The sequence below is a fragment of the Eriocheir sinensis genome, chromosome 30 (assembly GCF_024679095.1).
Source record: "Eriocheir sinensis breed Jianghai 21 chromosome 30, ASM2467909v1, whole genome shotgun sequence".
NCBI classification, from domain to species: domain Eukaryota; kingdom Metazoa; phylum Arthropoda; class Malacostraca; order Decapoda; family Varunidae; genus Eriocheir; species Eriocheir sinensis.
Window position 1 is genome coordinate 6,763,450 of NC_066538.1, and position 16,476 is coordinate 6,779,925.

General features: G+C 37.3%; 2 protein-coding genes across 4 annotated transcripts in view; one reads left to right on the forward strand and one right to left on the reverse strand.

Moving 5' to 3' along the window:
• LOC127005528 (uncharacterized) overlaps positions 1-16,476 on the reverse strand; it is a 41,722-nt gene that overhangs the window by 4,296 nt on the left and 20,950 nt on the right. Inside the window, exon 1 of one of the 2 annotated variants that reach the window (XM_050874451.1) lies at positions 11,669-11,771. The exons of the other annotated variant lie outside the window; for it this stretch is intronic. The gene's annotated coding sequence lies outside the window, so the exon portion shown is untranslated. Of the gene's footprint in view, positions 1-11,668; positions 11,772-16,476 lie in introns of those variants that run through there. 2 annotated transcript variants of the gene reach the window in all.
• LOC127005527 (carbohydrate sulfotransferase 11-like) overlaps positions 16,448-16,476 on the forward strand; it is a 31,245-nt gene continuing 31,216 nt past the window's right edge. Inside the window, exon 1 of one of the 2 annotated variants that reach the window (XM_050874449.1) lies at positions 16,448-16,476. This exon is cut by the window's right edge and continues 191 nt beyond it. The gene's annotated coding sequence lies outside the window, so the exon portion shown is untranslated. The other variant, XM_050874450.1, reaches the window with a different exon arrangement.

Consider the following 16,476-nt stretch of genomic DNA (forward strand, 5'->3'; position numbering starts at 1 on the left):
AAGAGAAGAAGAAAAAGAAAGAGAATGAGGAGGAGAAAGAGGAAGAAGAAAAAGAGGAAGAGAACGATGGAGAAAGAGAAAAATGATGAGGAAGAGAAAGAAGAGAAAGATAAACTGGAAGAGAAAGAAGAAGAGAGAAAGATAAAGACAGAAAAGAGGAAGAGGAGGAGAAAGGAAGAGAAAACGAAACATGAAGGGAAAGATGAAGAAAAAGAGGTACTGCGAAACGAAGAGAAAGAGGGAAACGAGGAAGAGAAAGTGGAAGAGAAAGATGAAGAGAAAGGTGAATCGAAAGAATAAGAGAAAGACGAATTGAAAGAACTGGGAGATGAAGAGAAAGTGGAAGAGAAAGATGAAGAGAAAGAAGAGAAAAAAAGAAGGAGATGAAGAGAAAGAGGAAGAGAAAGATGAAGAGAAAGATGAATTGAAAGAACTAAGAGAAAGAGGAAGAGAAAGTGGAAGAGAAAGATGAAGAGAAAGATGAAGAGAAAGAACTAAGAATAGAGAAAGAGGAAGAGAGAGTGGAACAGAGAGATGAAGATAAAGAAAAAGAGAAAAAAGGATGAATTGAAAAAAAACTAAGAAAAGAGAAAGAGGAAGAGAAAGATGAAGAGAAAAATTAAGAGAAAGATGAAGAGAAATAACAAAGGGAAGATAAAAAGACCCACCATTCTTATCTCCCGCGACAGTTTCCAAGCACACGGGCCAATGATATCCAAGGTCACGGGAAGAGTGTGTCCGATTTGAGAGATGGTGTGTGTGGGTGTCAGCCCGAAGACGGATGGAGGAGGAGGAGGAGAGGAGAAGGAGGAGGAGGAGGAAAGGAAGAGCGTTAGACAAGAGATGAGACACATGAAATATAGGAAGAAAGGAGGAAAGAGGGAAGAATGGGAAAGAAGAAAGAGGAGGAAGAGGAGGAAGAAAGGAAGAGTGTTAGGCAAGAGATGAGACACGTGAAATATAAGAAAAGAATTAAAGAAAGGAGGAAAGAGAAGAATGAAGGAGAAGAAAGAGGAGGAGGAGGAGGAGGTGAAATATAGGAAAACGAAGAAAGAAGGGAGGAAAGAAAGGAAGAAAAAAGAGGAGAAGGAGAAGGAGAGGAAATAAAAAGGAAAGACAAAAAAGTAAAATAAAAAGAACAAGGAATAAATGAAAGAGGAAGAAAGGAAATGAAGAAGGAGAGACAAAAATACGAAATAAAGAGAGACAAAAAAACTTAAAAACAAGGAAGTAAGGAAGCAAGGGAAGGTGGAAGAAAGGAAGAGAAGAAGGAGGAAAAAGAGAAAGAAGAGAGAAAGAAAGAAAAAATGTAGAAACAAGTAAGGAAGGAAGGAGAGGTAGATGAAAGGAAGATAACGAGAAGAGATAAGGAGGAAAACAAAGACAAATAAAAGAGAAAAAGGGGATGGAGGAAAGAAGAACAGGTGGAAGAGGGAAGATGGAACAGGTGGGTGGAAGAGGAAAATATAGAAGAAAAAGAAAAAAAATGAGACCAAGGAAGAGAGGAAGGAAGGTGGAATAGAGGAAGAATAAGAAGCAGATTTGAGAAGAAAGAGAAACAGGATAAAAAGACGGAATCAGGGAGAGAGATGAAGAGAACGATGAAGAGAAAGAGAAAAAGGATGAGAAAGAAGAGAAAGAAGAGGAAGATAAATTGGAAGAGAAAGAAACAGAGAAAGAAGAAGAAAATAATATTAAGAAGCTGATTTGAGAATAAAGAGAAATAGGAAGGAAAGAAATGAAAAAAGACAGAATAAGGAAGAGAGATGAAGAGAACGATGAAGAGAAAGAGAAAAAGAGGATGGGAAAGAGAAAGAAGAGGAAGATAAATTGGAAGAGAAAGAAAGAGAAAGAAGAAGAAAGTAATATTATGAAGCTCATTTGAGAATAAAGAGAAATAGGAAGGAAATAAATAAAAAAAAGACAGAATAAAGAAGAGAGATGAAGAGAACGATGAAGAGAAAGAGGAAAAAAGGATGGGAAAGAGAAAGAAGAGAAATCAGAGAAGGAAGAAGAGGAAGATATATATATATATATATATATATATATATATATATATATATAGAGAGAGAGAGAGAGAGAGAGAGAGAGAGAGAGAGAGAGAGAGAGAGAGAGAGAGAGAGAGAGAGAGAGAGAGAGAGAGAGAGAGAGAGAGAGAGAGAGAGAGAGAGAGAGAGAGAGAGAGAGAGAGAGAGAGAGAGAGAGAGAGAGAGAGAGAGAGAGAGAGAGAGAGAGAGAGATATATATATATATATAGATGGCAGGTGCACGTGTGGTGACGAGGCTAATTGGGCCCAAGGGAGAGTGATTCACCTGTCGACCCATCCCACCTTGACCTCCGTAAGACCTTCCTCTCCCCTCTCTTCCCCTCCATCTCCCGCTTCTCCATTTTATCCTTTCCACTTTTTATTTATTTTTCTTCACCTATTTTCTCCTTTTTTTATCTTTATTCTCCTTCATCTTCCTCTTTTCCATTTTATCCCTTCCACTTTTTATTTATTTTTCTTAACCTATTTTCTCCCCTTTTTTTTTTATTCTCCCGTCTCTCTCCCGTCTCTCTCTCTCTCTCTCTCTCATTTTCCTGCCTGTCATTCTATTTTTCTTCTTTTCTATTTATCTTCTTTTCTCCATTTCAATCTCCACTCTCTTCCCTTTTCCAGTTTATCCTCCCCTCTCTCTTTCCTTCTATCTCTCTCTCCCCTTCTTCGTTTTATCCTCCCCTCCCACTTATTTTTCCTCCCTTTTTCCTTTACTCTCCCTCTTTTCAATTTTATCTTCCTCCTTTTCCCTTTCATCCTCCCCTCTCCTTCCCTTTCTCTTCCCTTGCTAACTTTATCCTCTCTCTCTCTCTCTCTCTCTCTCTCTCTCCTATTTTCTTCCCCATTTTTATTTTTCTTCCCTTTTGCATTTTATTCTCTCTTCCCTTTCCCTCCTTTTCCTCCCCATCATTCTCTCCCATATATAGAATGACACTTGGAGGAGAGTTAAACGTAATTCTCTTCTTTATTCCATTTTTCACCATTCACCCTCTTTACTCTCTCTCTCAATAATAATAATAATAATAATAATAATAATAATAATAATAATAATAATAATAATAATAATAATAATAATGAAACACAAAATATTAAGAAACAAAAAGAAAAAAAGATTGAAACGAAAACAGGAAAATAAAAGAAACGAGATAATAAGGAAAAAAGGAGAGAGAGAGAGAGAGAGAGAGAGAGAGAGAGAGAGAGAGAGAGAGAGAGAGAGAGAGAGAGAGAGAGAGAGAGAGAGAGAGAGAGAGAGAGAGAGAGAGAGAGAGAGAGAGAGAGAGAGAGAGAGAGAGAGAGAAAACACCTTTGAAAAGAGTAAATTACAAAAATGAGACGAAACAAACAAACAAAAAAAACGAGGAAGGAAACATGAAGGAGGAGGAGGAGGAGGAGGAGGAGGGGAGGAGGAGGAAGAGGAAAACATGGAAACATGGACTAGCAGGCAGCAGAAAGCCTGTTGGCTCATTACTAGGCTGCCTGCGTTCAGTGATTTAATCAATCCGTTTGCCACAGGAGTGACTTGCTGGGAAGGATTAAAGCACTTGTGTACCTACTCTTGGGAACGTTCAGTTCACTCCCGATGCAGCAAAGTAGCGATCAATGCGTTTCTTGAAGGAGTTGATGGTCTCTGCGCTAACCACTTCTGCAGGAAGGCTGTTCCAGTGGCTAACAACTCTATTCGAGAAATAACTCCTGCCGATGTCGGTGTTGCATCGCTTTGCTTGAATTGTTTTTCCGTTGTTTCTTGTTCTCAGGTTAGTTTGTAGCGTGAAGAGTTTGGAGTGATCAACGTTGCTGAGCTTGTTCAGGTACTTAAAGACTTGTATCATGTCTCCCCACAGTCGTCTCTTTTCCAACGTGAAGAGGTTGAGTCGCTCGAGTCGTTCTTCATAGGGCTTCGTCCTCAGTGATGGTATCATCTTCGTGGCGCGTCGCTGTACTCTCTCAAGTAATTCAATGTCTTTCCTGTAATTTGGAGACCAGAATTGCACGGCGTATTCCAGGTGGGGCTTTACCAGCGAATTATACAAGGATAACATAACTCCCGGCGTCTTGTATTCGAAGTTCCTCGCTATGAACCCAAGCATTGTATTGGCTTTCTTACAGGCGGACTTGCTGTGTTTTATTTGTTTCAAGTCACTGCTGATGGTGACCCCGAGGAGAAGGAGGAGGAGGAGGAGGCTTATGAAAGGATGAAGGGAGGCAAGAAAAAACAAAAAATAAGAGAAAGGAAATGGAGAAAAGATGAAAGGGAAAAGAGAGGAAGAGAGGAAGTGCGAGAGACGAGACGGAATGAGGAGGAGGAGGAGGAAGAAGAGGAAGGGGAGGAAGAGGAATTAAAGAGAGATGAAAGGAATGGAAAAAAGAAGACTAGAGAAGATGAAAGAAAGGAGAGACGGAGGAAGAAGAAGAAGAAGAAGAAGAAGAAGAAGCCGAAGAAGAAGAAGAGGAAGAAGAAGAAGAAGAAGGAGAAGAAGAAGAAGCCGAAGAAGAAGAAGAGGAAGAAGAAGAAGAAGAAGAAGAAGAAGAAGAAAAAGAAGAAGCCGAAGAAGAAGAAGAAGAAGAAGAAGAAGAAGAAGACAAAGAAGTAAAAAAAAGCTAAGGAAAGGCAAAGACAGAAAGAAAATAAACAATGGGAAAGAAGAGAGGAAGAAAAAAGGATAAAAAAGCGATAAAATAACACAAGAAAAAACGGAAAAGATGAAGGAAGAAAAAACAGAAAATAAAATAAAAAAGGAGGAGAAGAAATGACAGAAAGACAACAGAAATAAATAAAAACGAAAATAAAGAAGACAAAGTAGTGACAAGAAAAGACAAAGAAAAACAGAGTAAAGAAAATAATAGAAAACAGGAAATATACAAAGGAAGACAAGAAAGAAACAAAGCAAAAAAAATAAATAAATAACGAATGGGATAAGTAGGGGAAAAAAAAGAGGAAGGAAAGATCAGGAAAAGAAAATGGATTTAAATGACGAAAATGCGACTATAAGGAAAATTTCGTATAAGTGAAATGGAAAAGTGGGATCAGAACCTTTACAGAGTGTCTTTGTATCCCTTTTATGCCCCCTATGGAGAGTTCGATCCTGTTTCCTTCTTCCCTTCCTCCTTACTTCCCTTTTATTTTCTCTTCTCTCTTTATCCCTCTTTCTCATTCTCCATTTTCCTTTCATTTTGCTTTTTTTATTTTAAACTTTTCTTATGTGTTTTCCTCTCCTTTCTTTCTCTCTCTCTCTCTCCTTCCCTCTTATATTATTTCCTCTTCTCTCTTTATTCCTCTTTCTCATCTTCTACTTTCCTTTCATTTTGCTTTTTTATTTTAACTTTTCTTACGTTTTTTTCCTCTCCTTTCTTTCTCTTTTCTTTCTTTCTCTTTCCTTCCCTTTCATATTATTTCCTCTTCTCTCTTTATTCCTCTTTCTCACTCTCCTTTTTCCTTTCATTTTGCTTTTTTTCAATTTTAACTTTCCTTAAGTCTTTTTCTCTCCTTTCTTTTTCTTTCCTTTCTTTCTCTCTTTCCTTCCCTCTTATATTATTTCCTCTTCTCTCTTTATCCCTCTTTCTCATTCTCCATTTTCCTTTCATTTTGCTTTTTTTTTATACTTTTCTTACGTGTTTTCCTCTCCTCTCATTCCCCGCCATCCCCTCCCCTCCCCCCTTTTCTCTTCCCTTACCCCTCCCTTCCTCCCCTTTCATTCCCACATTTCTTTTCTACCCTTCCCATGTCACTCCCCCTGTTCCTCTCCTTCCTTCTCCCATCCCCCGCCATACCCTCCCCTTTCTCTTCTCCTTCCCCTCCCCTCCTCCCCTTTCATTCCCACATTTTCTTTCTACACTTATCATATCATTCCCCTTTGTCCTATTCTCCCCCTTCTCCCATTCCCTGCCCTCCCCTCCCTTCCCCTTCCTCCCTATGACTCCCCATTGAGCGAAACATGGAAACAGTCGCAGTTGAAAGCAGTATTTCATTTTCTTTCTTTCTTTCTTTCTTTCTTTCTTCTTTCTCTCTTTCTTCCTTTTTGTTTTATTCTTTCTTTCTTTCTTCTTCCTTTCTGTCTTTTTCATTCATTCTTTCTTTCTTCCTTTTTGTTTTATTCTTTCTTTCTTTTTTCTTCCTTTCTGTCTTTTTCATTCTTTCTTTCTTTCTTTCTTTCTTCTTTCTCTCTTTCTTCCTTTTTTTGCTTTAATCTTTCTTTCTTTCTTCTTACTTTCATTTCTCTTTCTTTTTTTCTGTTTTTCTTTTTCTTTCTTTTCTTTTTCCTTTTCTCTTTCTTTGTCTTTTTTTATTCTTTTATTCTATTATTTTTCTTTTCTTCCATTCTTCTTATTCTCCTCTTTCTTCTTGATCATTCTTTTTCTTTTAGACTTTCTTGTTATCTTTATTATCTCTCTCTTTATTATCTTTTGTTATCTTTTATGTTATCTTTATCTGTCTTTTATTTACATTCTCAATCATCATTTTTTTTGTTATTAATATTTTTTTCTCTCTTTATTTTTCGTTTTGAAAATTTTCTTGTTAGCCTTATTGACACCCTGAATTATTATCTTATTTTTAATGCTGTTCTCTCTCTCTCTCTCTCTCTCTCTCTCAAGTGGCTTAGAAGGGCTATTTAGAGGGAGAGAGAGAGAGTGGGTCATTTAGGGTTACATAAAAGTGAAGGGCGGGCGAAAACGAAAGCCGATGTAATACGGGAAGGGGGAAAGAAAGGGAGGAATGGGGAGGGAAAGGAAGGTATGGGGAAGGTAAGGAAAGAAAATGAAGATATGGCAGGGTTGGTTTGATTTAAATCAAATGATTTAAATGAAGTGATTTCAATCGATTTAAATCAGAAAAAAAATCATGATTTAAATAAAACAAATACACCGTGTTTAAAATGATTTAAGTGTTATATCAAGAGTAAAATATCTAATGATTTAAGTTTATATATATATATATATATATATATATATATATATATATATATATATATATATATATATAGATAGATAGATAGATAGATAGAGAGATAGATAGATAGATAGATAGATAGATAGATAGATAGATAGATAGATAGATAGATAGATACCGAGATAGATAGATAGATATAAGGAAGAAGGAGGAACATGTGAACCAGTTGTACAGGAAAAGTATGAAGTCCACTCGTCCTGTAGTGATCCAGTACTGGTCCTGTAGCAAGTCAGGCACCAGTGACTCATTGCCATCCCTTACAAGAAAGAATATTCAAAAGCATAAAAAAGTAAGTTTTTTTGTTAATAATAACAATAAAGGTAATTTTGAAGTTTAATGAGCTTAATTCTTTTTTAATGCAAAGTAACATGATTGAGTCTTATTTCTTAATATGATCCAAATTTGACAACATATAAATAGACAAGTTGGCAACTTATGATTTTTATGGTTACTTATGATTTTTATGTGAAAAACTCATCTTGGGTAATGTGTATTAAACTATGGTTTCATTTAACATTGGCCAAGTTTAATGCAAGAAAATGGCCTCATAAGACTGAAACAATTAATCACTGGAAACAAACAAGGATTATTGCAAAAAAAAAAATCATTTAAATAAAAAAAAAAAGATTTAAATAAAATCGATTTTTTTATTTTTTAGAAAAAAATCATGATTTTTTCCAACCCTGTGATATGGAGAAGGAAAGAAGAGTATAAGGAAAAAGAGAAAGCATGGAGGAAGGGAGGAAAGGGTAGAAAATAAATAAATGGGAAAGGAAGGGGAGGGTAGAGGAAGGTAGAGGAAGAAAACGAAGAAATAAGAAGATGAAGGGAAGAATGGGGAGGAATTTGAAGGTAGGAGGAAGGGAAGGGGAGTGAAATAAAAAATAAAAATCATGAGACAAAGGGAGGAATGGAGAAAATATTGAAACGAATGGGTAAGAAAAGAAAGATATAGGGGGAGACAAGGGAAGGGCAGTAAAAGAAAGGGAAAGTATGGGAAAGGAAAGGTAGGAATGGGGATGATTCTGAGAGACTAAGGAAAGAAAATAAGTAAATGGGAAACAATAAATAGAAATGGGAGAAGAAAGGGAGGAATGAGGCAGGAAACAAAGAAAAGGAAGAGAAGGGAAGTGGAAGAAAGGAAGAAGAATAGGTAAGGTAAGGTAAGGGTAAGGCTTTGAAAGGTATGGGGAAGGAAGGGAAGGTAAGGGAAGAAAAGGAAGACATGGGGAAGGAAGGGGAGGAATGGGGAAGAAAATGAAGGTTTGGGGAAAGAAGAGAAGGGATGGGGAAGAAAAGGAAGACATGGGGAAGGAAGGGATGGGGAAGAAAATGAAGGTATGGGGAAAGAAGAGAAGAGAAGGGGAAGAAAAGGAAGACATAGGGAAGGAAGGGGAGGAATGGGGAAGAAAAGGAAGGTATGGGGAAAGAAGAGAAGGGATGGGGAAGAAAAGGAAGGTATGGGGAAAGAAGAGAAGGGATGGGGAAGAAAAGGAAGACATGGGGAAGGAAGGGGAGAAATGGGGAAGAAAAGGAAGGTATGGGGAAAGAAGAGAAGGGATGGGGAAGAAAAGGAAGACATGGGGAAGGAAGGGGAGGAATGGGGAAGAAAATGAAGGTATGGGGAAAGAGAAGAAGGGATGGGGAAGAAAGGGAAGACATGGGGAAGGAAGGGGAGAATGGGGAGGAAAAGGAAGGTATGGGGAAAAAAGTGAAGGGATGGGAAAGAAAAGGAAGACATGGGAAAGGAAGGGGAGGGATGGGGAAGAAAAGGAAGGTATGGGAAGGAAGGGGAGGAATGGGGAAGAAAAGGGAGGTATGGGGGAAGAAGAGAAGGGATGGGGAAGAAAAGGAAGACATGGGGAAGGAAGGGGAGGAATGAGGAAGAAAATGAAGGTATGGGGGAAGAAGAGAAGGGATGGGGAAGAAAAGGAAGGAGAGGAATGGAAAAGAAACGGAAAGAAAGAGGAAAGCAAGTGAGGAATGGGGGAGAATAAGTAGAAATGGAGAAGGAAATGGAGGAATAGGAAAGATTTTGAAGGTATGGTGAAATAAAGGGAAAGGGGAAGAAAAGGAAGACAAGGAAAATGAAGGAGAGAGGAGGGTAAGAAAAAGGAAGGGGAGGAGGAAACTAAGCCAAGGGGAAGGAAAAAGAGGAATGGGGAAGGAAGAGGAGGAAAAGGACGAGATGGGGAAGGAAGGGAAGGGGAGGGGATGGGAAGAAAAGATGTGTGTGTGTGTGTGTGTGTGTGTGTGTGTGTGTGTGTGTGTGTGTGTGTGTGTGTGTGTGTGTGTGTGTGTGTGTGTAGGAGGAGGAGGAGGAGGAGGAGGAGGAAGAGGAAGAGGCTTTGATGTGGGGGAGGAGGCTGAAGAGGAGGAAGGAGTCTGATGAGGAGGTAAGGAGAGGAGATGAGGAGGAGGAGGAGGAAGAGGAGGAAGAGGTCAAGGGGGGATGAGTATGCCCCTTATCCTCCTCCTCCTCCTCCTCCTCCTCCTCCTTCTCCTCCCCCTTACCAATAAGCTGATTTTGTGAATGTGTGGGAGGAAACTATCATCGTCATCATCATCATCATCATCATCACCACCACCACCACCACCACCACCATCAAAACAAAACAAAACAAAACAAAAGTACTAAATATTTCTTCATTCACTCTTCAATCACTTATGCAATTCTTAAGTAAAACAAAAGATCAAACAATTAAAGAAAAAAACATATACGAAAAATAACATGAAAAAGTATAGCTCTTTACATTAACCTTTCTCCTCTACCTTCCTCACACCTAATTTACCTGTTCTTAATTAGTATCATCAACCTTGGTCATTATTACCTGTGCTCACCTCTCATTACTCTCGCTATACTTACATTTTCTTTATTATTTGTTTTGTTTTCTCTTATTTTCTCTCCCTGTTTTCTTTTCTTTGTTTTTTTCTTCCCTCTTCCTCTTTTTTTATCTAATTTGCACCTTTTCTCATCTATTGTTTTTCCTTTCCTTTTCGTTTTCTGTATTTTCTTTCCTCTTCCTCTTATTTTCTTTTCTAATTTGCACTTTTTCCCACCTCCTCTCACCTTTATTTACTGCTATCTACTCCTTTCTTTTGTTTTGTCTGTTGTTTTTCTTTTCCTTTTTCTCTCTGTATTTTCTTTTTCTCTTCCTCCTATTTTCTTTTCTTATTTGCACCTTTTCCCACCTCCTCCCACCTTTATTTTTTGCTGTTAATTGTCCTCTTTTGTTTTGTCCATTGTTTTTCTTCTCCTTTTCTTCTTTGTATTTTCTTCCCTCTTCCTCTTTTCTTTTCTAATTTGCACCTTTCCCACCTCCCACCTTTAATTACTACTGCTATTAACTGTTATTCCTTTGTTTTGTCTATTGCTTTTCTTTTTGTTTTCTTTCTCTATATTTTCTCCCCTTTCATTATCATTATCATTACCTATTGCATTTTCACCTATTCTCCACTTCCCATTCTCCATCTATTATTTCCTTGTTTCCCTTTTCTTTATCTGTATTTTTCCTTTCTCCTTCTTCTTATTGTTTTCCTATGTTCACCTTTTCCACCTGTCATACCCTCATTAACCTTTCCTATACCTGTCATCAAGTATTCGTGTAACTATCATTATTTCTTCTTTCATTTTCATTTTTTTCTTTTCTTTCGTATTTTCATTATCATTTGTGTCCCCAATATTACTATTATCATATCTTCTTTTATCTTTTCCCTCCTCCCATTACCTCTCCGTACCTGTAATTACGTCACTGAGCTGCAGGTGTGTATATATTTTTTTATATTAACTGATTTTTTAGTCCATTTATTTACCTGCTTTCCCTTCAACGACAAAGGAGACGGTTCAAGGGCAACAAAAATAGTGAGAAAAAAGCCCGCTAAAAAAAAGCCCGCTAAAAAAAGCCCGCTAAAAATGCCCGCTAGAAAAAAAGCCCGCTAGAAAAAAGCCCGCTAAAAATGCCCGCTAAAAAAAGCCCGCTAAAAAAAGCCCGCTAAAAAAGCCCGCTAAAAAAAAGCCCGCTAAAAAAAGCCCGCTAAAAAAAGCCCGTTAGAAAAAAAGCCCGCTAGAAAAAAAGCCCGCTAAAAAAAGCCCGCTAAAAAAAGCCCGCTAACCCGCTAGAAAAAAAGCCCGCTTCCTTTGCATTACCATCATTTCTTTGTTTTTTTTTTTCACCTTCCTATTCTCATTCCCCGGCTGTTTTTCTCCTGTTTTCCTTCTTCTTCTTCATATTACTGTTTTTTTTTCTTATATCTCCTTCTATCACCTATTTCTATTAACTGGTTCTCTTTTATCATTTTATTTTCATCTTTCCCCATCTCCTTCCGTCACCTTTTCATACCGGTAATCTTTTCTGCTGCTTTCCCTTTCTTTGCATGAGTATAATTTCTTTTTTTATCGTCTCCTTCTCCCTCCTTCCACTTCTTGTCTATGTTGCTCCCTCTTCTCTATATATCCATTCTTCCCTTTTTCTATTACTGTTTATATTTTCACTTTTTCTCACCTCCCATTAATATTAACTGCTTCCCTTTTATTGCTGTTTTATTTTCAACTTTTCCCATCTCCAATTACTGTTTTTTTTATTATATTTTCATCTTCTATCACCTCCCATTAATATTAACTGATTCCCTTTCATTACTATCTCATTTTCATCTTTCGCAATCCCTTCCCATTACCTCGCCGTACCTGTAATTAAGTTCCGGGGTTCAGGTGTGTGTGTGAGGGTCCCGGCAGTGTTCTTCCCTTCACGGCCGTTCAGGGAGGATTAAGACGCTCACCTGAGGGGAGGGCAAGCCTTTTATACCCCCGGCCCGCACATGCGCTCTCACGGTTCACGGGGATCGCTTCGGGTCACAATGTAGGGAGTCTTGTGGCCGGGTGCTGTTCACGTCTCCCATTGCCTTTACTACTAATAACTGTTTTTGTTTTAATTCTTCCTCGGAAAGAATTAAATATGTAAGGAAGGAATGAGGAGGGAAAGAATGAAGGTAGAATAAATGGAAAGAAATAAGTAACTAGTATTCTCCTTTTCTTCGTTTCCTTGCATTTCTTTCAGGTTTGCCACTGTTATGTTTCTCTCTCTCTCTCTCTCTCTCTCTCTCTCTCTCACCTCACTTTGCCTCACCTGCTCATTGATAAACTTTGAATAAAAAAATGAAGAAAAAAACGAAGACAAACGATCTCTCTCTCTCTCTCGTAGGTTAATTTTAGGGATTTTTAGGGATGGTTACGTTTTCTTTTTTAGGTTAGTTTTTGGTTTTCTTTGGGGTACTACTTTGTTTTATTGTTTGTCTTCTGTTGTTTAATTGTTTTCTTTTTTCTCTCTTATGTATGTATAGTAGTGATTTTTTATTGTTGTTTTTGTTGTTGTCTTTTTTAAATCTATTTTTTCTGTTGTTATATAGTTGATTTTTTTCTATGTATGGGTGGATTTTTTTCTGCTTTTGTTGTTGTTGTTGTTGTTGTTGTTGTTGTTGTTGTTGTTGTTGTTGTATTCGTTGTTGTTGTTGTTGTTGTTGTTGTTGTTGTTGTTTCATGCTTTTATTATCATTAACTGCTTCTTGTTTTGTCTGTATTTTGTCCTGTTTTCTTTATTTTTCTCTCATTTTCTCTTTTTTTCTCTCTTTTCTTCTTTTTCTTTACTTTTTTTGCATTATTATCCCTTTTCTCTTTTTTCTCTTCTACTCTCTTTTTTTTCTTTATAATTCTAGTTGTTTTTTTTTGCATTACCATCCCTTTTTCTGTTTTTTTTCTTCTTCCTTCCTGATTTTTTTTCTTTCCTTCGTTTCTCTTTTTTGTTTTGTTAATTTTTGTTGCTATTTGGGGTTTTATTTGCACTTTATTCTCTTTGTTTATTTCCTTCCTTTCTTTTCGTTACACCTTTTTTTCCATTCTCTGTTTTTCCTTTTGTTTACCTCGTTTTCTTTCTTTTCCTATTTTTCCCCTTTCCCTGTTTACTGCATTTTCTTCACTTTTTTTCTCCTTTTTCGTTTACTGCACTTTCTCGCCTCTCTGTTTTCTTTTCTTTGTCTTTATTTCATTTTCTTCCCTTTCTATTTTTTTCCCTTTCTCTGTTAACTGCATTTTCTTCCCTTTTTTTCCCTTTTCGTTTACTACACTTTCTCGCCTCTCTGTTTTTTTTTCTTTGTCTTTATTTCATTTTCTTCCCTTTCTATTTTTTTCCCTTTCTCTGTTTACTGCATTTTCTTCCCTTTTCTGTTTTTCTTCTTTCTGTTCACTGCACTTTCTTCCCTTTTCTCTTTCTTCCCTTTCTCTGCTCACTGCATTTTTCCCCCCTGTGTTTTCTTCCCTTTGTCTTTATTCATTTTCTTCCCTTTCTATTTTTTCTTCTTCCTGTTTACTGCACCTTTCCCCCTTTCTTCTTTTTTCTCTTTGTTCATTGTATTTTCTTCCCTCTTCTGTTTTTCTTCCTGTTGTCTTTATTTCATTTTCTTCCCCTTTCTATTTCTTCTCCTTTCTGTTTCCTGCATTTTCTTCCCTTTTCTATTTTTTCTTCTTTCTGTTTATTGCACTTTCTTCCCTTTTCTGTTTTTCTAATGTCTGTTCACTGCACTTTCTTCCTCATTCTGTTTTCTTAATTTTGTCTTTATTTTATTTTCTTCCCTTTCTAGTTTTTTCCTTTGTTTAGTGCACTTTCTTCCTCATTCTGTTTTCTTAATTTTGTCCTTATTTCTTTTTCTTCACTTTCTATTTTTTCCCTTTTTCTGTTCACTTTAATTTGTCCCCTTTCTGTTTTCTTCCTTTTGCCATTATTTAATTTTCTTCCCTTTCAGTTTTTTCCCCATTCTCTTTACTGCACTTTCTTCCTCATTCTGTTTTTTTCTTTCTTGCCACGTTTATTTTATTTATTTAACTATTACTTTTTAAGGAGGTTTACTGCAGGGAAGAATGTAAGTTTTTTGTGACTTTCCAGCAATTTAATTTTCTTGGAAGTGTGGTGATGTTTTCCTGTTTTTTTTCCTTGTCTTTTGTTGCTGTTTACTCTTTTTATCACTATGATTTTTGCTTACGTTTTTTCAGGATTTTTTCTTTTTTCAATGATTTTTTTTCTTTTTTCTTTCCATGATCTTTTTTTTTTTACTTTCCACGATTTATTATTTTTTCTTTTCATGATTTTTTTTTCTTTGCCTTTTTATGATCTTTTCATATTTTCCTTTCATGATTTTTTCTTCTGTATTTCATGTATTTTCTTCCCTTTTGTTTTGTCTTTTTCTGAAGGTTAATTGAAAGTCAGAGGGTTGGTTCTTAGCCCGGCATGAAATGATAGAAAAAAAATAAATATAAATAAATAATATATGCAAAAATAAAGAGAAAAGAAAAGAGGAAAGGTAAATACAAAACATAAAAATTAAGAGCATGTGATAAAAACAACAAAAACGTAAGTGGCAAGCAAACAAAGAGAGAAAAGAGAATTAAAAGAAAAACATGGAGAAGAAATGTAGCGACGTAGCAACCAAAAAAAAAAAAAAAGAATCAAGAACATCAGATAAAAAAAACAGTGAAAAGGAAATTAGAAAGCAACAAATGAGATAGAGAAAAGAAAAGGAAGCGAAACAAGTAAAAAACATAAAAAAACATATGATTGGAAAAAAACAGTAAAAAAGGTAAGTGGCAAAATAAGATAGATAAAAAAAAGATAGAGAAGAAAAATGGAAAAGGGGCAAGTGGAAAATCAAAATCAAGAACATATGATTTAAAAAAGTAAGTAAAAAGTAAGGTGAGTGTTAAGCAAGAAAAAAGGCAGTTCATTTTTTCAAGGGCAACAACAACAACAACAACAACAACCATAACAACAACAAAAACAACAACAACAACAACAACAACAACAACAACAACAACAACAACAACAACAACAACAACAACGACGACGACGACAACAACCACAACAACCACAACCACAACAACAACAACAACAACAACAACAACAACAACAACAACAACAACGACGACGACGACGACAACAACAACAACAACGACGATGACGACGACGGCAACAACGACGATGACGACGACGGCAACAACAACAACAACGACGACGACGACGACGGCAACAACAACAACAACGACGACGACGACGACGACGGCAACAACAACAACAACAACGACGACGACGACGACGACCGCAACAACAACAACGACGATGACGACGACGACGACGACGACGGCAACAACAACAACGACGACGACGACGACGACGACGACGACGGCAACAACAACGACGACTACGACGACGAGGACGACGACGACGGCAACAACAACAACGACGACTACGACGACGACGACGACGACGGCAACAACAACAACGACGACTACGACGACGACGACGACGACGGCAACAACAACAACGACGACGACGACGACGACGGCAACAACAACAACAACGACGACGACGATGGCAACAACAACAACGACGACGACGACGACGACGACGACGGCAACAACAACAACAACAACAACAACAACAACAACAACAACAACAACAACAACGACGACGACGACAACAACAACCACAACAACAATAACAACGACGACGACGACAACAACAACAACAACAACAATAACAACGACGACGACGACAACAACCACAACCACAACAACAACAACAACAACGACGACGACGACGACAACAACCACAACCACAACAACAACAACAACGACGATGACGACAACAACCACAACCACAACAACAACAACAACAACAACAACGACGACGACGACGACGGCAACAACAACAACAACAACAACAACAACAACAACAACAACAACAACAACAACAACACTGCCCCAAACAAAAGCAAAAAGAACTAGAGGTCAAAAAAGAGGCGACAAATGGAGCGACTTAAATGAGAAAAAAAAGAAAAAAAAAAAAGGAAATACTGAACGCTCTGTCCTCCGAGTTAAAAAAAAGGTGTAAAGAGAAAAAAGTATAAGTGTTACCTCGTTTTTTTTTTATCAAACTCCGACCAGAAGAAAAAGAAGAAACGGAAAACTCTTAGTGCGAAAATTGAGAAAAAAAAAGAAAATCAGAATATTCCGTTCTTGGTATTCATAAGAGAAGAAAAGAAAAAAACTACAAGTCACTTTTTTCATCAATTTCGAGTAGAGAAAAGAAGACAAATGGAGTTATATTAGTGAGAAAAATGGAAAAAAGTAAAAAAATAAATACTTGAAATGTCCTTGAAATAAAAAAGTAAGAAAAAACTAGAAAACAGGTAGGAGTGTCACCATTTCCACTGTTCCTAACCCACAATACAGAACCACAAAACAAAACAGACACCACCACCACCACCACAACAGAAACACACAAACACCAGCTGATCAAAACATCGAATTTCTGCGGCAACAACTGCAGCTTCGGGGCCCACACTGCTGCAGACTGGAGGTGCCGGAGAGCCCAATCCACACACGGCTTTATTTCACCTCTATCCCACCTCCACAACGCACCCCCCTCACACACCACCAACCACATACCC